General features: G+C 44.1%; 1 protein-coding gene and 1 long non-coding RNA gene across 4 annotated transcripts in view; one reads left to right on the forward strand and one right to left on the reverse strand.

Moving 5' to 3' along the window:
* Window positions 1–12891, forward strand: part of aurka (aurora kinase A) — an 833084-nt gene that overhangs the window by 482428 nt on the left and 337765 nt on the right. The gene's annotated exons all lie outside the window — the stretch shown is intronic.
* LOC111194315 (uncharacterized) lies at window positions 4922–11032 on the reverse strand. The gene is made up of 3 exons (XR_007424974.1): window positions 10955–11032; window positions 10416–10512; window positions 4922–5019 (listed from the first exon to the last, which is right to left on the reverse strand). It is a non-coding gene; the product is annotated as an uncharacterized LOC111194315 (long non-coding RNA).

Below are 12891 nucleotides of genomic sequence, written 5' to 3' on the forward strand. Positions count from 1 at the left end.
AGGTTCTTTTACGGCATGCTAAACGCTTAAAACAATATGATTTGTTTAAAAAAAAGCTAAATAATTGCAATTTAAAAGGGCCATTTGCTGCATTCAGCATTACCATATTTTAACCTCTGTTTGTACCTTAGAATTAAAGAAGCTCTACATTTATTTGCATTTTTTGCACTTTTTGTTGTGATGTACTTTCTAAAGACACATGACATTGTGGATCACAGCTTAACAGAAATGGAATATCCCATCCACCTCTTGCTTAGATTGACAGCTGTGCACATTTTGGCTGGTTTTCTCAGTGTGTTGAATTTCTTGTCTCTTAATGTTAGTTTGAGAGCATCACTTGTAAAGTTGTGAAGAGGTAGAGTTACAGGTATACAGTGAATAGCCCTATTTTATTAATGTTCTAATCCATATTATAATGGCGAGAACTACCAATAATTAAACTAAGTAAAGATACAAATATTTTAAGGAATGAAAGAAAGAAAGAAAGGTCAGTCAATCTGTAAAATTTTAAGAGCTTTGAAAGTATCCTCAAGTGCAGTCGCAAAGAACATCAAGAACGTTATGATGAAACTGGCTCTCATCAGGAATGTCCTAGGGAAGGAAGTCCAAGAGTTTCCTTTGTTGTACAGGATAAGTTCATTAGCGTTACCAACCTCAAGAGACAAAGAAACATGGAGACTTGAAAAACCAAAGAAAGACTTAACCTGACTGACGTAAGACATATAAACACGAACAGAAGAAACAGGAACAAGGGGACTATTTACTGTACACACACAGACAAGGACAGGAGAAGGGAAACACCTGGGACCAGGTAACGAGGGGGCGGAGCCACAAATGAACAGGTAAGCACACAGAAGACAGGGGTGGAGACACGGGATACACACAGGGCACATGCAGAGGGTAAGTACAGTAAACACAGGGACAGACCAGAGAGATGGAAAAACTGGACGAGATTGTGTCATTTTTAAGCTTTAAGTTATTACTACATGATTCCTTATGTGTTCAATATATGTCTTGATGACTTCAGAATCCATTTACAGTGCAGAAAAAATAAAGAAATAAAAACAATGAATGTGTTCAGGACAATGTGTCCTCCAAAGACTCCATTTCCCAGCAATCTTAGCTCATGGACTACAATGACGAGACTCTGCAGAGTTCAGCGTCACCCACCTCCTGATTGCTAATTGCTCTCACCTGTTTGCACCTGTATAAATAGCCCTCTCTTTTTTCTCTCCTCGCCAAGTATTAACTAGTTTTCTAGCTCTGATACGATGCGTTTTCCTTGCTTTCTTGCCTGATTGTTATTGACCCATTTCTGTTCTTTGTTTGCTCACTTGCCTAGCCCTAGTTTTGTCTAGTTTTGTTGTGGATCTTTAGTTACCGACCTTGCTTTCTACTTCGACTTCTCTCTTTCCTATTCCTGTTTATGCTGCTTGTCGCTTGTTTTCGCTTTTCATGCACTGACTCTGGTTTCACTGAGTTCTGGTACTCTTTGGCATATGTGTTTATAACAAACCTGTGTCTCACCTTGTCCTGGCCTTGCTAACAGAATGAGAAGGTGTTTTCAAACTTTTGACTTGTACTGTAGGTGTAAACGCACTCTAAATCAGTTCAGAATTAAGCAGGGTTACATTTTTTAGACATTTTCAAATTCCCAAATCTCTTCACTTCGGCTCGAGCTCATCGCTTCTTCAGGAAACTGCTTCTATTGCAGACTTCTTTCAGTGGGGAAGACGATCCAATTGTTAATATGTTCTCTTATGCATTTGCATACGTCCGTGGTACATCTGAAGCATCGTTCTGCTCCAGTTCTCTCTGTTAATCTATCTGGCAGAGGTGCCGAGATGCTGCTGTAGCTGGCACGCGGGCACGGATCAGAGCCCGAGACGCTATCACGGAAAAGCTAAATGAAAATATTTGGTTGGCGCGTCTGGTGTGTGTGTGTGTGACGAGTGTGTGAACATGTGTGTATATGTATCTGAACTTGTTCTCATCCCAGATTTGGATGTCATGGGTACGAGGTTTGTAGCCAATTACAGAGTGTTCTCTCATGTTTGCCGCACACAGGCACTCGCATGCAGCTTGCAGCTACTACAGCATTATTCCCCCACATTTATTTCCAGTTTCCTGTGTAACTGTTTCTTTGCAGCTTGAAATACTGTCCATCTCCAGCTCTGCTTCACACCTCGCCTGACTCATCTTGACCCTGTAGCTTTATTTAGATGTAGCAACATCTGCTCTACAGCGTCAATTGTCAGAGTGTCTCTAAAAAAAAAAAAACGAGAAAACACAGTTCCAGTGATGAAGATGTAGGAAAACATGACTTTGAGGTCCTGGAGTTCTGTGAAGAAGTAGGAAAAGAGGTTTAAAAGTTGAAAGAGGTTTAGAAACTACGTAAATAGCATAGGTTGCCAAGTAATACAATATATCCTTCTGTCTTTTGTACCCTTAACTTGGATAGTAAATACCCATTATATACAGAGCCATGGAAAAGTATTCCCCCCCCCCCCTTGCAGATATCTTTTGTTTTTGCTTTTTTCTTTGTCATAGACTATCATAAAAAAAAAATCATATCTGAAAAAAAAAAAATCCAAACCAACCTGCCCCAATGTAAAAAAAATAATTGCCCCCATGGATCAACTAGGATTAGCCACATATTTTGGAAATCTTTTATGAGTTTTGAGCCACAAACAGGCTATGACAGTCAGAACCTGTAGAAAAATTCTGACATCATGAAGCAGAAGAAAATATCTCAAAAAGCAGCACATAATGCCCCAATCTAAAGAAATTCAAGAACAGATAAGACAACAAAGTCATTGACTGATCTATCAGTCTAGAAAAGGTTATAAAGTTATTTCTAAGGCTGTGGTACTCCAGCAGACAGGAGTGGCCAGCCGACCGAAATAACTCCAAAAGGGCATGGACAACTCATCCAGGAGGTCACAAAAGAACACAGAACAACATGTGAAAAAAAAAAAATGCAGGGTTCAACTGTCTCAGGTAAGGTCAGTGTTAACGATTTATTAATGAGAAAGGGACAGCATTTTTTTACCTACTTATATTTTGGCAAGAAATTCTTCTTCATCCTGTTCGTTTTATGTTTCTCCCCTTTATCAAAATCATCTTCTTATCTCTACTTTTCTTCACATTCTGCTTCTTTTATCCCACCCTTTTTCATCTTCTTCCTCTTTACCTTCTTCTTTATGGATAGGTGACTCTATCCATAGGTCACTCCATCAGGATCATCGTGTTAATGTATGTGCATGTTAATGTATGCTGGTTCGTTGGTGGTGCAGCGGCAGTAAGCGGTGTATTGTGGAGGGCTGGAACATTCAGAGGAACATTGTCTTGGTGCTTTAAAAGGCAACAGGCTCTGTTCATTTTGCCATTCATATGCTGGGTAATGAGCATTAGTGGTGGGTCTCCAGGTGACGGCGGCCGTGTGAAATCAGCATGAGAGCGGACCTGGCAGGCCTAAACGGGTTTGACTGCTGCAGTTGCTGGGGAAACGCTATTGTTTGCGGGGTTAATTAACAAGGCAAATTAGAGTATTAGCAGATAGGCTTGCTCTCTATCTCTCCCTCGCTTTTTCTCCCTCCCTCCCTCCCCTCTCTCTCTCTTTTCTTTTTTTCCCAACCCTCTCCATCTCTCTCTGCCTCTTGCTGTAGTGGGTTTTCCATCAAACAAGCTTTTGCTAAATTTGCATATATTAAATAGGAAAAATGCAAAAGAAAATAACTAAAATATTATCAAAAAGTAAATACCCTCAATTATGCTGTACTACTCTCCATATACTACCTTACACTACAATATATTTCTCTATAATACTCTATCCTCCCTATACTACCCTATACTGCTTTATATTCCCCTTTAATACCCTATACTACTATACTCCATATACTACCCTTTACTCCATATACTACCCTACACTACTGTGCATTCATATTTACTACCCTAAACTCCATATACTACCCTACACTTCTTTATATTCCCCTGTATTTCCTTATGCTACCTTATACACCATATACTATCCTATACTACTTTTTATTTCCCTATACAACCATATGCTCCATATATTACCATATACTACTTCATTTTTTTCTGTTTTCCTGGACCCTGTTCTCAGTCTCGCTCTTCTCTCTGCTACATTTACATGCCCTCTATTCTCTCTCTCTCTCTCTCTCTCTCTCTCTCTCTTTTTTATTTTCTATGTCTCCTTTTCTCACTTCATCCTACCACCTCTTTTTTTGTTTTGTTTTATCTCTACATTTACATTTTCTACCCACCCACATCTCTCTTTCTTTATCTCTCCCTCCCTCAGTCCCTCCCTCCCTCCACTCCACTCTTTCTCTCTCTTCATTACCTGTTGGTCTTCTTGCGCTCCTGTCTGGGCGGTTGCTGTGGCAGATTGAAGGGGACAGGTGTTTTCCATTCCATCACGGGCTGTGCCTCCACTTTCTGCAGGCTGCATTAGGGAAACGGAGAGGTGGGGGGGGGGGGGGGTGGAGTTATGAAGGGGGGTGAGGAATGGAGGGAGGGAGGGATGGTGGGAGGGATGAAGGGAGGTGTGTGACAGGCCTGGCAGTTCATCGGCTGCATGCGGCAGAGGGCTGTAACACACTTCCTGACGGACCGTCGATATATTGACAGCACCTGTCACTTGGTCTGGTTTGGACCTCTGGCAGACAAGGCTGGTGGTGGGATTTGATTGGCTGTCTCTGTCCCTCCACACCGACTTTAAAACCGCTGTACCCCGGGCAGCAGTATTTGTTGGCCTGAGGAATGCCCAGTGTGCCAACACATCTGTTTTCATCAGCGCTTGCAGTCTGGGTCTGTGATGATGTCAGGGCCCTGAATACATCACCACCAACTCCAGAGACATTTTACCTGCAAAGACATTTTTACACAAACACAGTACTTACCTGGATCCTGTGGAAATGGCGGCGCGCGAGCCACCCGGGTCCTTAAGGTCTGGGTAGAGACCAAGGGGTGTCCTGGGGCAGGGGAGCCTGGGGGTACCTGTGAAAAAGAGAACAGAGAAAATAATACATTAACATTGTAAAATTATCATCAATACTTACCTGGACGTCCAAATGTTTACATGCATGTCATTCTGTTTGTAAATATGTTAATATTGTACATATACAATCATGTATAGTTGTCTTACCCACCTGCCCTCAAGTTAATTACTTGTTGGTTTAGCCGGGGATGGGCTAAAGGTATTTAAAGGCAGGCGGGTACACTATTGGGGGGCTGGTTGAGCGTGGCTGGTATGCCGACGGGAGTTTATTGTGCTGAGTATTAGCGTTTGTGGTGGTAGCTGCCAATCCACCTTTAACTCCTACCAGTGTAGCGTGTAAATAGTTTGTATATATATTGTAAATTTCGTTTTGTTTTCATTTTTGTTTTTGGGTTCGGGTGCTTAATTTGTCACAATAAACACTTCTAAAGGGATTCTTACCTGGTTCCAGACTGTTTTTGCGTCTCTGCCTCACCTCTCTCCGGTAACCTCCTGACCACTTGTCCTCACACTACCACAAATGGTGGCAGCGGTCTAAAAAGGGAGAGAGTACGAGACGTTACTACGACGGAAGGTAGTGAAGACGCCTTTGAAGTGCGGAAAAGTTCCCATCGCTACGCGCTTCGCCGCGGTGCAACAGAGGGAGAAGTCGCCGGCTGTGTGGTCCTAAACACCGCTAGAAGCCAACGCGAGCACCCGGAAGTACACTACGAAGGGAGCAAGGAGCGGATTGTGACGCGCCCAAACAACGCCTGTCAAAATAAGAGCCCCGGGATCCGCTGCAGCAGAAGCGGGACGAAAACGGGTGGAAAAAAAAAAAAAAAAACGGAGATCCGTTCAAGCCCTGCGAACCGAAACTCAGCAAGGAGTCGACTCAGTGAATCGACTGAAAGAGTCAAGAGGGCAACGAATCTTCCCATTATGGATGAAGCTGCTGCAAAAGAGCAAAAGACTTCAACCCCAGATGTGGAGCAGCTTGCAGCGTCCCTCCAGTTATTTCTTCTTCGACAGCAAGAAAGAGATGAGGCATGGCGAAAAGAAGCTGCAAAACAAGAAAATAGATGGCGTTCACTACAACACCAATTCACACTTTTTCAGCAGGCTGTTCAAGAAGAAAAGCGAGAGCAGAGACGATCTGCTGATGAAGTGGAAACTGGTTCAGAACAGAATCCATCACAGATCCTGAGACACAGCAGAGAGACCAGAGCAGCTGTGGACAGACAAAGTAGTTCACCACCACAGCGTTCTGCACCTCGCCCGACACCTAGACTACCAGAACTGAAAGAGAGCGATGACATCGAGCATTACCTCGCGATGTTTGAGAGGATTGCACAGACAGCAGGCTGGCCACCTGAGGACTGGGCTATCTATCTCATTCCGGCATTGGAGGGCAAGGCAAGAGAAGCATACATCTCAATGGACACTGACGACATTGGTGACTACCAAAAGGTGAAAGAAGCAGTGCTCAGGAAGTATGAAATCAACAAAGACACGTACAGGAAAAGATTCCGGGAAGCATGTGTCAAGCCACAGGAGACCCCCAGGGAGCTGCATAACAGACTGAAAGGCCTGTATGAAAAGTGGATGAGGCCCGAACAGAAAACGAAGCAGGAAATCGGTGACGTCATCATCCATGAACAGTTCCTGAAAGTGTTGTCTCCTGAACTGAGAAGCTGGATTCTTGAACGCAGCCCTGAAACAACATCCAGATCAGTGGAATTGGCTGATGCGTACATCACTGCACGGCATTCTGAGGGGGTCCGGCACCTTGACTGGGGCAGACGATTCCTGACGGCAGAAAAGCCAGGTAGGACTGTTGGGGGATATGGGAGAAGTCTTGATGCCTCTTATAAACAGTTCAGTCAAGAAAGTGGTTGGTCTAGGTCCAAAGTAAAGCCCTACACAGTGAGCAAAGGTAGCAGTGAGCAACAAATGGTGAACATGCTAAAATGCTTTACTTGTGGTAAATTGGGACATAAGAGCAGGGAATGTCCAGTGGGGAACACTAGGGCCAATAGACTCCTATATGTACCCAAAACTAGTGACTGTAAGGCAGCAAATAGTGACAGTGACACAGTTGTCAGGGTTAAAATTGGTGGGAAAGTACTCAAGGCACTTATCGATACGGGAGCGAGCCAAACCATTTTAACTAGGAGAAGCCTACCTGAAGCCCAAGAATTTCAGGGGACCAAAGTTAAAATTAGGTGTGTTCATGGCGATGAACAAATGTACCCTACAGCTGAGGTCATAGTTGAAATAAATGGGCAGGCTTATAGTTTAAGAGTGGGGGTGGTGGAGAACTTACCGTATGATGTAATCTTGGGCAGGGACCTGCCAATACTCGTAGACCTCTTGAGTGAAAGTAGCCTAGCAGCAGATGTGTGCGTAGCTACTAGAGCCCAAACCAAGCTCAGCAAGAGCTTAGAAAATAAACAAATTAGTGATCAACTTCCTTTCGCGGGTGACGTAAAAGTGCGTAAAAGCAAAAGAGAAAAAAGAGTTGATAAAGTAAGGGGTACCAGAGTAGAAGAGAGGGTTGCTGAACCAGATATAGTGGGGCTTAAGTTGTCTACTGATATAGGCAGTCTACAAAGCAACGATAATTCTCTGCGTACGCTCTTTGAAGCTGCAGATAAAGCAGGACAGGATGTAGGGGGCGAAACTGAGTTTACTGTGCAACAGGGTAAATTGTACAGGGTCAAAAATGAGCAGCGTTACCTTGTAATTCCTAAACCTTTGCGGCAGGAAGTGCTAAATCTAGCTCACGCAGATCCATTGGCAGGACATCTAGGCCAGAGTAAAACAATCAAAAGAATAACCAGCAGGTTTTACTGGCCAGGAATGTTCCAGGAGATAGTCAACTTCTGCAAAACATGTCAAGCATGCCAGCTAACTGCCCCTGCTAAAAAGTCAGACAGAGTGCCCCTGGTCAGTTTACCAATCATTGAAGTCCCATTTTCGCGCATAGCCATGGACATTGTAGGCCCATTGCCTAGAAGCCAGCAGGGTAATAGGTATATTTTGGTTATTTGTGATTATGCTACCAGGTACCCTGAGGCATTCCCTTTAAGAAAGGTGAAGGCCAGACAAGTGGTTAATGCTTTGATCCAGTTGATCTCAAGGGTAGGGGTCCCAAAAGAAATCCTAACTGACCAAGGCACTAATTTTATGTCTAGGCTTATGAAGGATGTTATGGCATTGTTAGGCATAAGAGGCATTAAGACTACTCCGTACCACCCACAGACCGATGGCATGGTGGAGCGCTTTAACAAGACACTCAAGGCAATGCTCAAGAAGTTTGTGTCAGAATCTGGGTCTGACTGGGACAAGTGGCTTCCCTACCTCCTGTTTGCCTACCGAGAGGTGCCACAAGCATCCAGTGGGTTCTCACCCTTTGAACTGTTGTACGGACGTGAAGTCAGAGGACCACTGGATGTGCTGAGAGAAGCATGGGATGGGGAGAAGCCTGAACGTCAGGTCAATGTCCTCTCTTATGTCCTCAAGATGAGGGAGAAGATGGTGAAACTTACAAGCCTGGTGAAAGAGAACATGAAGGTAGCTCAAGCCAGCCAGAAGAGATGGTACGACGCAGCATCCAGGAAGAGGGAACTGAAGCCAGGGGACAAGGCTCTTATCCTGCTGCCAACGTCCGAGAGCAGCATTCTGGCGAAGTGGCAAGGTCCTTACAGGGTTACCAAGCGGTTGGGTCTTACCACATATGAACTCTATGTGCCCGACAGCAAGAAAACTACTCAAGCCTTCCACATCAATATGCTGAGGCGCTGGCATGACAGGGAAGCAGAGACCACCGACCATCTCTGGCTGAGAGCTGTGGAGGATGAGGAGGAGTACGATGAACAGTATTTTCCAGTGGCACAAGACCATCATCCCACCGTTTCCCTCGCCCACCTCTCCCCAAGGCACCAAGAGCAGCTGAGTAAAGTCATCCCAGATGGACTGTTTGGTCAAGAGCCGGGACGCACAAGTCTGGCGGAACACGTCATTAAGCTGAAAGAGACGGATCCCATAAGACAGACAAGCTGCAGAGTTCCAGCAAGACTCGTTGCTGATCTCAAGAAGGAGGTCCAGAGCATGCTGAAAATGGGAGTTATAGAGCCATCTACCAGCGAGTGGTGCAGCCCTGTGGTTCTGGTTCCCAAAAAGAATGGGGGACTGAGATTTTGCGTGGACTTCTCTAAACTCAACTCAGTTTCTGCATTCGACTCATACCCAATGCCACGCACAGATGAGCTAGTGGAACGGCTGGGCAGAGCCAGGTTCCTAACAACATTGGACTTATGCAAGGGGTACTGGCAAGTACCATTGCATCCAAGTGCAAGAGAGCTCACAGCGTTCAGAGCTCCGAGTGGACTGTATCAGTTCACAGTGATGCCGTTTGGTCTGCATGGGGCAGCGGCTACATTCCAGAGGCTAATCGACAAGGTGCTGAGGGGCACGGAGGACTTCACGGCAGCATACATCGATGACATTGTCATATACAGCGAGTCCTGGGCAGACCATGTGGAGCATGTGAGGGTGGTGCTGGAGAAGATCAAGAAGGCTGGACTGACGATCAATCCGGAGAAATGCAATATGGCGCAGTCCGAAGTCACGTACCTGGGGTATGTGCTGGGGAATGGTGTGCTGCGGCCACAAGCCTGCAAGGTGGAGGCTGTCATGAACGCCTCTGTTCCAAGCACCAAGAGACGTGTGAGGTCATTCCTTGGTCTGGTGGGGTGGTACCGCCGATTCATTCCCGACTTCTCCACAATCGCGGCACCCCTCACAGAGCTCACAAAAAATGGTCATCCACAGAAGGTCAAGTGGACTCCAGAATGCGACGCGGCCTTTAAGACGCTGAAGTCGTGCTTGTGCTCTGCACCTGTCTTGAGAAGCCCGGACTGGAGTAAGCCGTTCACTGTGCAAACCGATGCATCAGGAGTCGGATTAGGTGCAGTCCTGTTACAAGCTGAGGGGGGAGACTTGCACCCCATCTCCTACATAAGCAGGAAGTTGTTCCCGAGAGAACGGAACTACTCAACAATCGAGAAGGAGGCTCTAGCGATCAAGTGGGCCTTAGATTCATTCAGGTACTACCTGATTAACAGTGAGTTTACACTGGAAACTGATCACCGTGCGCTGCAGTGGATGCGCAAAATGAAGGACACAAACGCAAGAATCACACGATGGTACTTGTCACTACAACCATTCAGATGTGTGGTGAAGTACAAAAAAGGAGCTCAGAATGTGACTGCTGACTTTTTATCAAGAGACTCTGAGGAGCTCTGACTTTGAGGGGGGGGGTGTGTGATGATGTCAGGGCCCTGAATACATCACCACCAACTCCAGAGACATTTTACCTGCAAAGACATTTTTACACAAACACAGTACTTACCTGGATCCTGTGGAAATGGCGGCGCGCGAGCCACCCGGGTCCTTAAGGTCTGGGTAGAGACCAAGGGGTGTCCTGGGGCAGGGGAGCCTGGGGGTACCTGTGAAAAAGAGAACAGAGAAAATAATACATTAACATTGTAAAATTATCATCAATACTTACCTGGACGTCCAAATGTTTACATGCATGTCATTCTGTTTGTAAATATGTTAATATTGTACATATACAATCATGTATAGTTGTCTTACCCACCTGCCCTCAAGTTAATTACTTGTTGGTTTAGCCGGGGATGGGCTAAAGGTATTTAAAGGCAGGCGGGTACACTATTGGGGGGCTGGTTGAGCGTGGCTGGTATGCCGACGGGAGTTTATTGTGCTGAGTATTAGCGTTTGTGGTGGTAGCTGCCAATCCACCTTTAACTCCTACCAGTGTAGCGTGTAAATAGTTTGTATATATATTGTAAATTTCGTTTTGTTTTCATTTTTGTTTTTGGGTTCGGGTGCTTAATTTGTCACAATAAACACTTCTAAAGGGATTCTTACCTGGTTCCAGACTGTTTTTGCGTCTCTGCCTCACCTCTCTCCGGTAACCTCCTGACCACTTGTCCTCACACTACCACAGGGTCACAGATTATTTTGTCTTTTAAGGCGGACAGTTCTGGTTCTGATAATGTCAGAATGTGCCTCAGCATAAACACATCATATGACAACAAAAATACTCTACTGTTCTGCAGTTTTTCCATTTATTGTTGCCATTTAACTCTTACTCGGGTCCAGTGAATAACTAAAAATGGTACAAAGTGAACGTAAATGATACAGAATATACAGGGGTTGGAAAATATACAGGGGTTGGAAAACACCTGTCATTTTAGTGTGGGAGGTTTCATGGCTAAATTGGAGCAGCCTGGTGGCCAATCTTCATTAATTGCACATTGCACCAGTAAGAGCAGAGTGTGAAGGTTCAATTAGCAGGGTAAGAGCACAGTTCTGCTCTAAATATTGCAATGCACACAACAAATTGTTGGTGCACTTCTTGCTGGCGCATCTGTGACCAAGACAGCAAGTCTTTGTGATGCATCAAGAGCCACGGTAGCCAGGGTAATGTCAGCATACCACCAAGAAGGACCAACCACATCCAACAGGATTAACTGTGGACACTGTAAGAGGCAGCTGTCTGAAAGGGATGTTCAGGTGCTAACCCGGATTGTATCCAAAAAACATAAAACCACGGCTGATCAAATCACGGCAGAATTCCATGTGCACCAAAACTCTTCTGTTTCTACCAGAACTGTCCGTCATCACAATAAATTATTGTGTTCTAAAGCCAAGTGTTTCAGTTTCATTGTCCAACCCCTGAATTTTATTCTTTATTCTGTTTATTGTTTATATGTAAAAGCTGGGTTTGCAACACTGACTGACATTAGTTTCAGTTTCAAATCATGGAAACAGCACACCAAAATCCACCTATCCATTAGATTTGACAATTTTTGACAAGATTTACTGTTGATTAAGTTTATTTAACTGAACTGAGTATTATATATTATGTTATATATGTTGCTCTGAATTCAGTTCAGTCTTTTTAAGTTTTGAATAGTTGACGGGCAGTGTGAGACGCAAGAGCACAGTGATCATTTTAAATGTAAAAAATATTAAAGCGAATTTCATAAATTCCCAAACAGAAGAATGCCTAGATCTACTATGTATATTAATCTATAGTTATTAAGTTTGTGTACTGAACATAAATATAAACTCTTATGTAAAATGTCAGAAGTAAATATACGTAATAATAACTTATATTTACTGTGCACATTTTCAAGTATATTTTAATTTATAGTTGATTGCTAAAGGCCCTGGGCGAGTTTTTTTTTTTTTTGCTGTGGTAAAGAAGTGATGGTATGTGGTAATTCCAGACATGATTGCATGGCTGACTGTTGACTGTTGTCAGGGTTTTAACCAGTCAGTGGCGCACCTGTATTTCCCGCCAGCAAGATAGAAACACTCCAGCTATTTACCTGAACACACCTCACTTCCAGACCACCACGCCCATCAGCATTGATATATTTCTACTAAATAGCGTTTTTTTGACGATGTGTGCGCAAGGTGTGAAAATAGACTGTTGCTGAGGTGTAAGATAGCAATAAGCACTTCACCGCGCCTTGCACATGGTGTATGATAGGGCCTAATATCTTTCCTCCAAAAATATTATAGATGAAGACAGAGAGTAGAGAGTTTTGTTTCCTAATCCTTAAAAAGACTCTTGGAAACTGGAGAAATCTGATACAGGAAGAGTCATGTCTGGCTGATCCACATGGAAACAACAGCTTTAGCCTTTAGCTTAGCTTAACATTTTACTATTCTTAAACCTTCTTTTCTAAACTTTAACCCATGTCTGCCTCCTTTTCCTTTTTGCAGTCATGTTTTATTGTGATCATTTAACAAACTCAAGCTTGTTTATTATATTATTCTACTTGTGTCATCCC

Source organism: Astyanax mexicanus, chromosome 17 (genome assembly GCF_023375975.1).
Source record: "Astyanax mexicanus isolate ESR-SI-001 chromosome 17, AstMex3_surface, whole genome shotgun sequence".
NCBI lineage: Eukaryota > Metazoa > Chordata > Actinopteri > Characiformes > Acestrorhamphidae > Astyanax > Astyanax mexicanus.